Source organism: Oryctolagus cuniculus, chromosome 21 (assembly GCF_051225735.1).
Source record: "Oryctolagus cuniculus isolate XC-2025 breed Fujian yellow rabbit chromosome 21, ASM5122573v1, whole genome shotgun sequence".
Taxonomy (NCBI): Eukaryota; Metazoa; Chordata; class Mammalia; order Lagomorpha; family Leporidae; genus Oryctolagus; species Oryctolagus cuniculus.
This window is the reverse complement of record NC_142887.1, coordinates 36,269,099-36,283,911: the sequence shown is the minus strand read 5'-3', so window position 1 is coordinate 36,283,911 and position 14,813 is coordinate 36,269,099. Positions and strand designations below refer to the sequence as shown.

At 42.7% G+C, this 14,813-nt stretch overlaps 1 protein-coding gene across 6 annotated transcripts in view; it reads right to left on the bottom strand.

The window, feature by feature from the left end:
• Positions 1 to 13,659, bottom strand: part of LOC149119932 (uncharacterized) — a 32,860-nt gene extending 19,201 nt beyond the window's left edge. For 2 of the 6 annotated variants that reach the window (XM_089323609.1, XM_089323613.1), the window contains exon 1: positions 13,313 to 13,658. The gene's annotated coding sequence lies outside the window, so the exon portion shown is untranslated. Of the gene's footprint in view, positions 1 to 13,312 lie in introns of all 6 variants that reach the window. The other 4 variants (XM_089323611.1, XM_089323610.1, XM_089323608.1 and 1 more) reach the window with 4 other exon arrangements.
• Positions 13,660 to 14,813: the final 1,154 nt, after the last annotated feature.

The following is a 14,813-nucleotide window of genomic DNA, read 5'->3' as shown; positions in this document are numbered from 1 at the left end:
GAAAGCCTCCTACAATAAAATCACAAAGCAATGATGAAAGAAATTAAATATATAACAATTGGAAAGATGTCCCATGTTCCAATATTGAAAAAACTTGTATTATTGAAATTTTTATACTGTCCAATATAATGTATGCTTTTGATGCAATTATCATCAAAGCATCAATGAAATCCTTCATAGAGGGCTTAGCACCATGGTACAATGTGTTAAACTACCACTTGCAATGCCAATATCCCATAACAAAACAAGTGTTCAAGCCCTGACAGCTATACTTTTATCCAACACCCTGTTGATATGCTTGGAAAAGCAGCAAAAGATGACCCAACTTCCTGGATACCTGCCAACAATGTGGGAGATCTAGGTGGAGTTCCAGATCCTGGATTTGACCTGGCTCAACCCCAGTAATTGTTGCTATTTGGGAAGTGAAATAGCAGATGCAAGAACACTTTTACTGGCGCCGGCAAACTGGTTCTAGTCCCGGTCGGGGCACCAGATTCTGTCCCAGTTGCCCCTCTTCCAGTCCAGCTCTCTGCTGTGGCCAGGGAGTACAGTGGAGGATGGCCCAAGTGCTTGGGCCCTGCACCCGCATGGGAGACCAGAAGCATCTGGCTCCTGGCTTCAGATCAGCGCGGTACGCCGGCCACGGCGGCCATTGGGAGGTGAACCAAAGGAAAAAGGAAGACCTTTCTCTCTGTCTCGCTCTCTCACTGTCCACTCTGCCTGTCAAAAACTAAAAAAAAAAAGAACACTTTTACTATATCTCTGTCACTCTGCCTTTCAAATAAATAAATCTTTTTAAAAAGAAAATAAATTCTTCACAGAAGTAGAAAAGCAAACTAAAAATTCATTTGAAACCAGAAAACCCTCAAATGGTCAAAGCAATCTTCAAAAACATAATAAATCTGAAGGAATTACAATATCTGATTTCAAGACATATTACAGAAACATGAAAGCACTGGCATAAAAACAGACACATAGTTCAGTGTAGTAGAATAGACAGCCAAGAAATAAACCCACATTTCCACAGGCAACTCATCTTTAACAAAGGAATCAAAATGCCCTGGAAAAAGAATTTCTTTAGCAAGTAGTAAAAAACCTGATTATCCATATACGGAAGGCTGAAAATATACCCCCATACCTCTTACATTATATAAAAGTCAACTTATGGTGAGTTAAAAATCTAAATATAATACCATGAGATTCCAAGTTGGCAGAATAGGTAGGGAGCTTACTGCTCTAGTCTAGGGGAAGAAAGTTTAAGAAAAGTAGAGAGAGTACAATCTCAGGGAAGAGTTAAGAAGAAAATTACAACAGCTTGTATCCACAAGCCCAGCAACCAGCTGAGAGGAGGAACCTGAGTCTGGCTGGGAGGACTGACAGGGGATTGGCATACCCATGTAAGACTGTGAGACTGTGAGGTGCCCCAAGACTCCAAGAACATCACAGGCTCCGGGGCTTAGGCTGACTGGGCATTCAAGACGAAAGAAAGACAGAAAGACAGACAGACAGACAGAAAGAAAGAAAGAAAGAGAGAGAAACAGAAAGAGAGAGAGAGAGAGAGAGAAATAAATTAGAAAAATTAAAAAAACAGGATGGAGATTTATGGGATAATAATAAATGACCAAAGATATGGGTCTTAGGAGTTCCTGAAGGTGTGCAAAGACAAAATGGATGACATTTTAGTGAAATAACTATAAAAATTTCCACAATTTGGAGAAAAAAAATGTGCAAGTATAGGAAAAACATAGAACTCCTAATATACATGACCAGAAAAGATGTTCACAACACACTGTAATCAAATTTTACACATTAAACATAAAGATTCTAAAATGTGCACAAGAGAAACACCAGATGACTTTCAAAAGTATTTTCAATTAGACTATCAGCAGAATTCTCATCTGAATCCCTACAAGGTAGGAAACAATGGTGAGATATAGTCCAAATCTTAAGACAAAATAAGTGTCAATCCAGAATACTAGATCCTAAATGCTTTCATTTCTGAATAAAAGTGAAAAAGACCTTCCATTACAAGCAGAAATTGAAACAATATGTCACCACACATCCAGTGTTAAAAAAAGCCTAAGATGTTCTACACACAGAAACATGGTCATCACTGTGAAAGAATGTCCAGGCAGAGGATCTCCCAGTAAAATTATAAGGAAAATCCAAAGTAAACAATGAAAATATTTATGAAAAATGGCAGGGACAAGTCATCACTTATCAATAGTATCCTTGAATATAAATGGTCTCAACTCTCCAAAAGAGGCAGACTGGCCAAATGGATTAAAAAAACAATACCCATCTATTTGCTGCCTACCAAAAAAAAACACATCTCACCAAGAAACCCACAATCAGAAAGTTAAAGGATGCAAAAAGGTATAACATGCTTATGGAAACCAAAAATGAGTAAGTGTAGCCATCTTAATTTCAGAAAAAATAGACTTTATCACAAAAACCATTAAAAGGGAAAAATAGGGGCCAGCGCCATGGCTCACTTGGTTAATACTCCACCTGTGGTGCCAGCACCCCATATGGGCACCGGGTTCTATTTCCGGTTGCTCCTCTTCCAGTCCAGCTCTCTGCTGTGGCCCCAGAGGGCAGTGGATGATGGCCCAAGTGTTTGGGCTCCTGCACCCACATGGGAGACCGGGAGGAAGCACCTGGCTACTGGCTTCAGATCAGCATAGTGCCAGCCATAGCAGCCATTTGGGGAGTGAACAAATGGAAGGAAGACCTTTCTCTCTGTCTCTCTCTCTCTTTCTCACTGTCTATAACTCTACCTGTCAAATAATAAAAAATAAATAAATAAAATAAAAATTTTTAAAAAAAGGAAAAACAAGGGTACTAAGATTAAGGGGTCAATTCAAAAGGAAGATGTAACTATAATATACATACACCCAATTATAGGACACCTGACTATATAAAAGAGATGTTAATGGATCTAAAGGGAGACATTATAAAAATAATGTTTGAGGGCAGAATGGTGATTCTGCAGCTTAAGCTATTGTTTGCAATGCCAGCATCCCATAACAGAAAGCCTGATATCAGTCCTGGCTACTCTTCTGTTCCAGCTTCCTGGTAATCCAGCTTCCTGATGATGCACCTGAGAAGGCAGCCGAAGATGGCCCAAGTGCTTGGATCCTCACTACCTGTGTTGGAGACCCAGATGGGGTTTCTTGTCCTGGCTTCATCCTGGGCTCCCTAGATATTACAACCATTTGGGAAATGAACCAGTAATTGGAGATTTCTCTCTCCCTGTGTCTACCTTAAAAAAATACATGTTTAGCAATAATGCACATACTAGCTATTAAATACTGCAGAAGAGCCTAAAATAAAAACATTACCCCCTTTTTTCTATACTAGTATATATTTCCAAGAACACATTACTCTTTTTTTTTTTGAAAGATCTACTTATTTACCTGAAAGTCAGAGTTACACAGACAGACAAAGAAAGGCAGACAGAGAGAGAGAGAGGTCTTCCATTTCCTGGTTCACTCCCCAACTGACCTCAATGACCGGAGCTGAGCTAATCTGAAGCCAGGAGACAAGAGCCTCTTCCAGGTCTCCCATGTGGGTGCAGGGGCCCAAGGACTTGAGCCATCCTCCACTGTTTTCCCAGGCCACAGCAGAGAGCTGGATCAGAAGAGGAGCAGCTGGGACTAGAACCGGTACCCTTATGGGATGCCGGCACTTCAGACCAGGGCTTTAACATACTGCACCACAGCACCGGCCCCCCAGAACACATTACTCTTAAAAGTCTCCTATATTATCATCTGAGACATCTATATGCATATAAACAAGGGCACTTTAAAGTGTCATGAAAAAAGTCTGTTTTGCTGTAATAAATTTTGAAGTCCATGCATACAAGAAGGTTTCAAAAACATTTATGTAGTATGTGTCATAAAAAAGAATGAATTTCAATATTCACACAAAAATAATGTCATCTTTTAACTCCATTTTCCATGAGCCTTTTGAAGCGCATTCATAATATACACATTCAGGGAGCTGGTATGGTAGTATAATGGGTTAAAATAACTTCTTTGATGCTGGCATTCCTTATGGGCTCTGATTTGTGTCTAGCTGCTCCACTTCTGATCCAACTCCCTGCTAATGTGTCTGGTAAAGCAGTGAAAGATGGCTGAAATCCTTGGTTCCTGTACCTATGCGGAAGACCCAGTTAAAGTTCCTGGCTCCTGGCTTTGGACTGTCCAAGTCCCAGCAATTACATTCATTTTGGGAATGAACTAGCAGGCAGAAATCTCTTCCAGCCTGTCTCTCTGCCATATGAATGAAATGAAAGTAAGTAAATAACATTTAAAATGAGGTATATACACATGTGTCTTTTTTTCTTTAGAAGGGGGCATTTTTTCTGTACCTTGCTTTACATAAGCAATCTGTCTTTAAATCATTTTTCAGAACAATTGCATATTTTAACATTTGATTGTATGGGTTTATCAATTCCTTATCAATATACATTTAGGTTGTTTCTGTTTTATTCCCATCATGAACAGTATTACAAACAACTTACAGTCTTTATGTATTTGACCAAATATATGTAAGATAAGTTTCTGCAGTTGAATCATACTAAGGGACATTTGCATTTCAAGTATTTTGCAGAGAGATCTCCCAAATTATCCTCCAAAGAGACTCTACTGCATTACATTCTTACCAATATGAATGCAAGAGCCTGTGTCCCCACGCCTTCAACAAGTCTGCGTGACCAGAGTCAGAATTCCTTCAGATGCTTCCAATTTCTCATTTCTTCTGATCTCTATCTTCAAATTTCCCTTCCTGCTTTTTAGCTCTCTGATCACACTTGGCTTTCTTACCAAACTCCTCTCTGAATGTGGTCCTGCACTTATTTCCTCTATAATTACCTTCTATGCTGCCTTGTTTCACACCTCCAACCTCAGTTTTCCTGCTCACAAACTGCTTGAATAGCCTCCTGAAGCTCAGCACAAGTAAACAGAAAATAGGTACTCTTTCCCTGGTCTCCCCACCTGCCATCCTCCTGAACCAACAGAGAATGTTAATCAAGAAACATGGAAATAATTCATCTGGGTCACATTATAAGGAGAAATAAATTCCTACTGGTGTAGCCATGGGGAAAAGTCATCTAGAAGAATTCTGTATTGTCTTTTGTTAAAATAGAATCTGGAGCTGCCACCTGCAGTGCTGGATTATATATGGGTGCCTACTCCACTTCTAATCCAGTCCTGGCTAATGAGCCTCAGAAAGAAGCAGAGCATGGCTTAGGTGCTTGGGTCCCTATAACCATATGAGAGACCTGGATGTAGCTCCTAGCTCCTGGCATCAGTTTAGGTGTGCCTTGGTCATTGCGGTCATTTGGAGCAGTGAATGAGCAGAGGGAAGATCTCTTTCTGCCTCTTCCTCTTCCTCTGCCTCTCCCTCTCTGTAACTCTGCCTTTCAAATAAACTAATCAACCTTTAAAAAAGATAAAGAAGTTACAAGTAACTTAAAAATCAATGCAGGGGCCAGTGCTGTGACATAGCAGGTAAAGCTGCCACCTGCAGTACCGGCATCCCCTGTGGGCGCTGGTTGGAGTCACAGCTGCTCCACTTTTGATCCAGCTCTCTGCTATGGCCTGGGAACACAGTGAAAGATGGCCCAAGTGGTTGGGCCCTTGCACCCATGTGGGAGATCTGGAAGAAGCTCCAGGTTGCTGGCTTTGGATCGGTGAAGCTCTGGCCATTGCAGCCAACTGGGGAGTGAATCATCAGATGGAAGACCTCTCTCTCTCTCTCTCTCTCTCTCGCTCTCCCTCTCCCTCTCTCTGCCTCTCCTCTCTGTTTAACTCTTTCAAATAAATAAATAAATCTTTTAAAAAATGGAATCTTTTTCTATATTCCATACTAGACAATATTCCTGTTATTGAGTCAATAGTTCATGATAATCATTCATTATTCCTTCTTTGGAACTGTGAGTAATCAAAAATATGGATGAAAGAAAGGAAAAATTGAAACATCTAAAGTACTAGATTGAAAGTAGGAACAAATGGACAGGAAGGCTGCAGGTAAGAGGGTTAAGAATAAAAGCCAACTTCTTAAATCCTTAAAAACAGAAAGGAAGGAAGAAGGAAGAAAGAGGTAAGGAAGTATGGTTATGTTCTTGGAATTGTATCCATGAAAAATACGGAATCTGTTCTCTTTATATTAATAAAAATAAAACTGTTTAAAAATTAAAAGGTTTTTTTTTGGTCTTTTATTGTGTCACTACTATCTCATCCCAGCACTCTAAAAACAGAATCCCAAGGCAGGCATGAGTTGCAGGTTGGGGCACAGTGGAGGGACCAGTGATAGCCCTATTTCTCTAACAGCAACCTCCACATCCCAGCTTCAGATCTAGCCAAGGTTTACCGACTGCCCAGAATCAGCTTCATAAAATAAACTAGTTAGGGGGAAGGCTCAGAAAAAAATCAATGACCTCACTGTCTCCTTGCCGATGACACATCTTAGGAATTAGCATGCTGCTAAAGGAAGTGAGAGTATGGCCAAGTTATGTATAAAGAACACAAGAATGAAAAGTTGGGAGGCATTTTTGTGGTTTATGAGCACTCGCATTGAACTACAGATGATGAAAGCAGATGGATCCCAGAATGGGAGCTAAAGTAGCCCGCCCAGACAGCAGTGGTCAACCAGCCTTTAAGTTGAGATTTATGAGTATTTGCAAACTGTAAAATGAGTTCTACATACTGTAACAGTAATTTTTCCCCCTTAGGACACAAGGAAAAACATTTTTATCCCAATTTTTATCCATTTATTTTTTCATTTCATTTGATAGGCAGGGAGAGAAGGAGAGGGAGAAGGAGAGGGAGAAGGAGAGAGATTTCCATTTGCTGGTACATCCCAAATGCTCACAACAGCCGGGAACGTACCAGCCTGAAGCCAGGATTCTGGAACTCCATCCAGGCCTGGGTGAGTTCAGCTGATCCTGAAGACACACAGTCCTCAGTGATACCTACTTTTATATAGATACATCTCAGTATAAAATAACATCCCTTCTTGAACGGTTGTGAGATCTCATCACAGATGAGAATAAAACATTATTCCAAAGGCTGATGTGAATCAACAGGTTTCCTACCTACCTAAGAATCAGCCTGATCACCAAGTAAACCAAGGAAAGAGGCCCAAGCAAAGCCACTTGTGACCTGTGCAGAGTCCATCTCTGGAATGAGCAAGAAGGCTATGCCAGTTATGGGCAGTTCTGGGCCCCTTTGACCCTGGAGTGGGTACACAAACTAGCTAACTCACATTTAGGCTGAGGGAACAGACCAGTAGGCTGGCCAAAGATTGTCTCACCAATTCAGGAATCTGGACACAGCAGTGGCCTAAAAAGAACCATCACAAAGAGATGCACAAAACAGGAGTTAGCCAGAGTACTAAGGGGGTAATAAAGGCACAGATTCTAGCCCAAGATAGCAGATAATGCCAACCTTCTCTTTTGTTGTAAACTTCCCATCCGTTAATTTAAAGGCCTTGGGAAACATATCTGTTAACACTTTGTCTGTAAAACATACATGGACTACTCATAATTGGACTATAAATATTATCATTATTTCTCTGAGCAATGACCATCAGGAACTACCTCAAGAAGGGACAGTCAAAGGGGATTATTTCAGTCCCATTCATAGTTATGCATCCCCAAGGAACCTCTTTTTACAAGCAACTTCTCTTATACACTTAACCCAAATTGCTGTATTTCACTCTACACACACACACACAAAATGAAACCTGAAATAAAGAGCTCCAGTCTGTCAGTCCCCTAGTTCAAGTGAAGGGCACATGTGCATTATTCCAGGTCTGCACCCCCTTTGACTGTGCTCACAGGTGGACTATTTGCACAGGAATGTGGAGTGTGAGTCAGGAGTAACTGCAGCAGTGAAAGTGGTCAGTGTTTCCATTAAAACTGATTTCAGTGACCTCAGATGCAATCACAAAACTTCTGCTCCTAGCAAAGGACACACGCACAGCCATATTCAGCCCTTTCCTTACAAAACTCTGTTGCATGCTGTTTATTTAGGATTGTCTTTTCACATTTAATTGCACCAGTTCTTTACTGCTTATAGAAATAGCAATGTAAGAATACTGAAAAGTGAGTCAACTATATCAAACTACTTTAGAAATTAACTCTAAATTTAAACAAATTTAAAAACCCTAAAAGATAGAAGTTTAATTTTGGCAACCTGCACAAATGACCTATGTCTTATCTGTGCTTTTGAATATTCCCGATCTCCCTTCTGACCTTCCCCTCACCTCCTTTCTGCATCAACTGCCCCTCGTTTCCCTGAAGCCTGCTCCCTTTGGAGCAGTCCTGTAGACTGCCATTCAATCATGTGAGAAATGTTACTTATTTCAAAATGACTCAGAAAGACAGGGCTGAACGCCATCTAATGGCAATACGCAGGCCTTCTAATACCCTTAAATATGTTGCCAGCATATGTGGGGCCAGCATTGTGGAATTTTAGGTAAAGCCACTGCCTGTGACACTGGATTCCACAGGGGCTGTGGGTCATGTCCTAGCTACCCTACTTCTAATCCAGCTCCCTAGTCATGAGCCTGGAAAAGCACCACAGAATAGCCCAAGTACTTGTGTCCCTGCTCCTTCAAGGGAAACTTGAATGAATCCTCAGCACTTAGTGTTGTGATCACTGAAGAAGTGAACCAGTGGATGGAAGAAAATCTCTCTCTCTCTCTCTCTCTCTCTCTGAGTGTGTGTGTGTGTGGAGGAGGGTGTCTTTCCCTCTCTTCAACTCTGCCTTTCAAATAAATAAGCTTCTTTAAAAAAAAAAAAACTTTTAGGGCCATCCATGGATCATGCATCACATAAAAGACATGGATGGAGTCCTAGGCTCCAGGCTACCAACGTGCCCAGCCCTGTTCACTGTGGCCATTTGAGGAGTGAACCAGCAGATGCAAGATCCCCAGCCTTCCGTCTTTCTCTGTAAATCTGCCTTTAAAGTAAAAATTTTAAAACTTACTAAAAAAGGGGGAGGAGAGGGTAAAAAGGAGTCACATCCAAATAGCAGAGCCAGGCTACAGTTGTGCTGTCCCTCAGCAGCCTTCTGCTCCAAGTGGGAAGTCTCCAGCTTACAGACACTGACATAAAAGACACACTCACAGCACATTTCAAAATAACAGAGGAGAGGTTTTCAAGGCAGGTTGGTTTTAGGATGCCTTCTAGTGAAAACTTATGCTGAGTGTAAGCAGAAGCTTTTTGGTGCAGCCAAGTTATGCCAGTGCCTAATTCGAGGAGTCAGCCTGTGCTGACAGGGGAGAGAGCTGAATCGTCCCCATTGCTCTTCTTGGCATCATAAAGAGAAGGAGAAAAGTGTGCTCGTGTCTGTGGTTATAAAGAAGGTGGAAGCACAAGAATTTCAGAAGCGAGAGAGCAAAGCTCAGATATAGTTTTCTTAAGAAAATAAAATGAAGTAAGTCTCAGAACATAACGTGGGTTGGAAAACACCATCAGTTCATCTGCTCTCACCAGGATCCAGGAAAGCTGCCTTGTCTACCCTCAGACCAAATATTTTAAAACACATTTTCTGATTAAATGTGTGCAGAAGATCGCTACACTCAGCAATATGAGTCTTCAAATGCCAAAAAAAAAAAAAAGAAAAAAAAAAGTCTTAGTTTCCACTATGGGCAGGGGTAGTCCAACCAGGCTTTTCCACAACAAAGAATGTAAATATGAAGCAGTAACACAGGAAAACAGTTTCTAGAGCTAAATGTGAGCCCCAGAATAAGCACACAGCAAAGCTTGCAGTCCCAAGGAAATCACAACTACTTAAAATGCTTTATGGTAACTGAAAATACTTTTTTCCTTCTCTGAAGAATAGCCTAATGTGGACAAGGGCTGAGAGTTAGGAAAATAGAACCACATGCAGTCTACTAGATGTGAATCAATGGAAAAACCTGAAAATGATCCCAACACTAGACAAGTATAATGAGAAAAGCAATGAAATGAGGGATGGATGAGTTTCTTCAGCCCTTTTCCTCCATCAAATTCCTTAGAAGCCTACATTTGCTAATGTAGTGTCATTCACTCCACTGACAAAGGGTTGGATGGCAGGACAAGTTGTCCACCTTGAAGATGACCAATCAGTCTCTTTCAATGCCCACTGTCACACAATAGTCTTCCTAAGAAGGCAGGCCAAGTAGCATTTTAGATCAAGGCAGTGACTACTGCTGGGGAATCATCCCCTTTGCAGACCAGCAGAAACAGCAAAGAGAAAGAGGGGGAAGAAAGTCCAGAGAAAAATATGGAAACTCCACGTGGTACAGACTCCATCTTTCTGACTTACAAATGCTCAGCCAAGAGCCACCACAGGCCTTAAGAACCACTGGGCAGTAGCAACACTCCACGGTCACTCAGAAAAATCAGACAGCTTCTTGCTATCTGTACATAGCTGACTTGGGTCTGTACACATTCTGGGTGAAATGCACCCAAGTTAAGCAAAGAAAAAGACTTATAAAACCTTCAAATATAATATTTCATGGGAAATGAACTTTGCAAAGCCTAGTCACCCAATAGAGTAGGTGGAGGAATCTATATTTTAAAGAAGCACCGGCCGGCGCCGCGGCTCACTAGGCTAATCCTCCGCCTAGCGGCGCCGGCACACCGGGTTCTAGTCCCGGTCAGGGCGCCGGATTCTGTCCCGGTGCCCCTCTTCCAGGCCAGCCCTCTGCTGTGGCCAGGGAGTGCAGTGGAGGATGGCCCAGGTGCTTGGGCCCTGCACCCCATGGGAGACCAGGAAAAGCACCTGGCTCCTGGCTCCTGCCATCGGATCAGCGCGGTGCGCCGGCCGCAGCGCGCCGGCCGCGGCGGCCATTGGAGGGTGAACCAACGGCAAAGGAAGACCTTTCTCTCTGTCTCTCTCTCTCACTGTCCACTCTGCCTGTCAAAAAAAAAAAAAAAAAAAAAGCACCACTCAGGGCAGGCCTCATATACATACAAAGAACAGTTTTGAGCTATGCAATTTCTTCACAAATGCATTGTCTCTTCTCTCTATATAATGTGCATTTAGAAAAGAATGTCTGTACATACGAGTTGGTACAAATTGTATACATGGATACCTCATGCACACTGCATGCACAAACATGCATCTCCATATGCAACCTAAGACTGTTTCCAGAAACAGATTCTATGTGAGCTAACGGCACATGCCTATCTCATCACACAGGATTCCCATTTCTGTCTTCTAAGAAGGAATAAAGCCATTTCAACAACATGCCTGGCATCTCTGGCAGTATGTAGAAACACAATCGATGTCTGGAATGTGTTGTCTAGAAGTGTCTGTCTTTCACAGGATTGGTAATTGTAGTTATTCATTCACTCTTAAACATATTTGTAAGTTGCCCTGGATTTGCCATTAACATTTTGCAGGGGTGGGAATGTTTTTTCTGCCAAGGCCATTTGGAGATTTATAACATCATTCATGGACTATACAAAACCACTGAATTAAAAATTAGCATGCTGTAGATTGATTATCCAATCCAACATGCAGTTGCTTTGGCAGGTGCAGAACAAATGATTTCATGGACCCCAAATGGCCCACAGGCTTGATGTCCCCATCCCTGATTCAGAGTAAAATACTAACTGAGGTTCTGACTTCTTACTCTTCACTTACTGGCCCGGTCAGAGCTGATGTGCAATAAAGGCCCCTGGAACCAACTGCAGTTAGAAGAAACTGCTTTCCACTTCCTTGTAACTTTAGGTTGTGCATTTTCATAGCCACTGGCCCCACCCAAAATGTCCATTGATGGGCTAGTATTATAGCACAATGTGTTAAGCTATCTCCCACAATGCCAACATCTCATATGAGCACCAGTTCAAGTCTCAGCTGCTCCACTTCCAATCGAGTTCCCTACTAATATGCCTGGGAAAGGCAGCAGAAGACAGCCCAAAACTTGGGTCCCTGCCACCCACATGGGAGTCCCAAACAGTGTTTGAGGCTCTATCTAGGAGTCACTTTCTAGTTTTACTTCCTAGATGGCTGCATTATTCTAAATGAGTTTCATAAATTAGTAATCTGGTGACAAACCATTCTAATAGAACACTTGAATCACTCAAAATTATTGATGTGAAAACTTCATTACACTAAAAGTCAGTCAGCAATAGTTTTCAAGGCCACATCTTCTACTCCATTATGCGGGCAACTCTGTGGGGGGAGAGGGGTACTTCTTTTTATTCCTCTTCTTACCCTCCTCACATTAGTGACTTCCATGGATGTTTCCACAGACCACAGTCATTATGAAAATGTGGAACTAGTATCCTCCCATGTCAAAAGTGTCATGGGCTTAAACACAGAACCCAAAATAAGACAAGGCCCTCTTAATTAAAACCGTGTGGACTGTAAGATAGTCAGCTTGGTGGGGCATTGGGTGACTGTAAAGAACGGGGCAGAGAGTGTTATTTTTTTACACGTATGCTTTCATAGTTCTTCACTTTATGCAAATACAGATTAAACTAACTCCACGTTATTGACACACACAGATCTGCATTAACTTCAGTTCACTTCTCATTTTGCAAAGGGATCAGTGGCAGATAACAGTTGACATCCTTGCTAACAGGAGAACAAAGAAAGCCTGAAGACAGAAGTCGAAAAGCAGCCAAATAAATCATCAACTATGATTCCATGACCTCTAACTCCAGACTGAAAAGTCTGTTAACTTATCAAAGAGGGGTCAATCCACAAAGCTACTGCACACTCTTCACGCTGCTCCCATCAGGAAAAAAACAAACACATAGGACCACAGCTGCCAGATGCATTCGCCAGGGACCCCACAGGGCCAAGAAGAAACAGGATGGGGTCCCTGGAGCAGATCCTAGCCTGATCCTCCTTCCCCAGCCCCCTGCTGCCTCAGGCTCCATGCTTTAGGCTTCGAAGCCCCGCCCCGCCAGAAGCACCCCAGGGACACAGCCAGAGGCTCAGCCTGAAGGCATTCAGCGACCCACCCAAAGTGGGAACTGAGCTTTTTTAATGTAGAGAACTGGAATCTCTGCCTTCCTTCCCGGTCCTCTCGCCTGCCCTGCTAGTGCACTTCCCCCCACCAGCGCCTTCTCTTGTAACCACTAAATAAAGCACATTCAGGAAAACTGGAGCAAAGTAGCCCGCAGGACTGGCTGGGCGCTGGGGGCTGGGAAGCGGCAGTGGGAGACAGGGCAGCAGGGTCCCAGCCCGAGCCTTGCCAGGAAAAGCTGCCAGGATCGCTAAGAAACAAGGGAGCCCCGTCTGGGAGCCGCCAGCCACCTCACACCAAACCCCTCCCCCGCGAACACACCCCTCCATACTTGCCGTGCACAGTCCCGGGAGCAGGTCTCCTTTCTTCAGGACACACGTGGAGTGGAGCGCAGTGTGCGGGGCAGTAAAGTCCCCGGCACGTGGCCCGCAGGCGGCAGAAGCTGCAGCACAGACGCAGCGCGTGGCAGGCTGGGGCTTCGTGCGCTCAAACTGCCGGGTCGGTTACTGCCTGGAGAGACACAGTGAACGCGGAGAACCAGCACCGCGACCTCTTAGGGCTGACTCTGGTCGCTGAATGAACTTCCTCTGGCCCAAACTTGGAGCATGCGCATTCGGAGCACGTAGTTCCTCAGCTCACCTGGCACTCTGGGAAATGGAGTCCAGGGCGGGCTTTCCCAGAGACCAGATGGGCCTCCCCAAGGACTTCTGTCTGCAGCAGATGGAGACAGACAGGAGAACAGGGCATTTGCGTTTGCTTACATCCCTCCTTCCCTTCCTTCCCATCCCAAAAATCTCAAAGATCAGTTGGAGCTCCGTCTTTCCTGAACCAAAATCTTAAGCAATGACACCCACTGCTGCTGACACCCAAATCCTTGCTCCTTCAGAACTCTGTCTCCTTCCAGAAAAATCTTACTGCTGCTTTGTTCCTGGAAGTGACTCTTAAATAATAGATGACTATGAATACAGTTTAACTTTTAGCAGAGGTGTAGAGGGCATAGTGTAACATCCAGATTTGAGAAAATAATTTTAATTTATGTTTTATTGATGCTTATAGTTCCTTGCAAATCATTCCACACAATTCTTAAATCACCAAATACAGAAACAAACAGGGGAATTGGATCCAGAACTAACATTGTTGAGTATCTTCTGGGATTCAGGTTAAGGGACTAAATGCCTTACATTGCATCATTTATACCTTAGATTAATTCTGGAGACAGTATTATCAGGAGTTCACAAAGACAAAACTGAGGTGCAAAAAGTTTAGTGTTTGCCAATGGCAATATCATTAAAAGTCTGTTAACAGAAGTCATTGTGCACTTACTCCCCATGTAGGACCTCTGTCCTTTATGAGTTGTACTTTGAGAATTAACTGCAAAACTTGTTCTCAAACAGTACTTTTTATGTTGTGTGTGGGGATGTGTGCAAACTGTTGAAATCTTTACTTATTTTACAGTTGGTCTTTTGTATAAAAAGTTGATTAAAAATGAATCTTAAAGAAGAATGGGATGGGGGTAATTTAATAGACACTATTGCAGTGGAAACAAAGAAGAGACAAAGCATTACAGTGAGATCTAAAAGGTAGAATCAACAGGATTTCAACATTTTACCATGGTATATCAAGGCAGAAGGAAAAGTCACGTGTAAAGTTTAATTTTTATTTTATTATTTAAAAGACAAGATGTTCTCAGTACACTACTGTTTATCAGTAATAATATTTTATTTCTGGGGCTGGTGCTGTGGTGCAGGTAAATCTGCCACCTGCAGTGCCAGCATTCCATATGGGTGCTTGAGGCCCGGCTGCTGCTCTTCTGATCCAGCTCTCTTCTATGG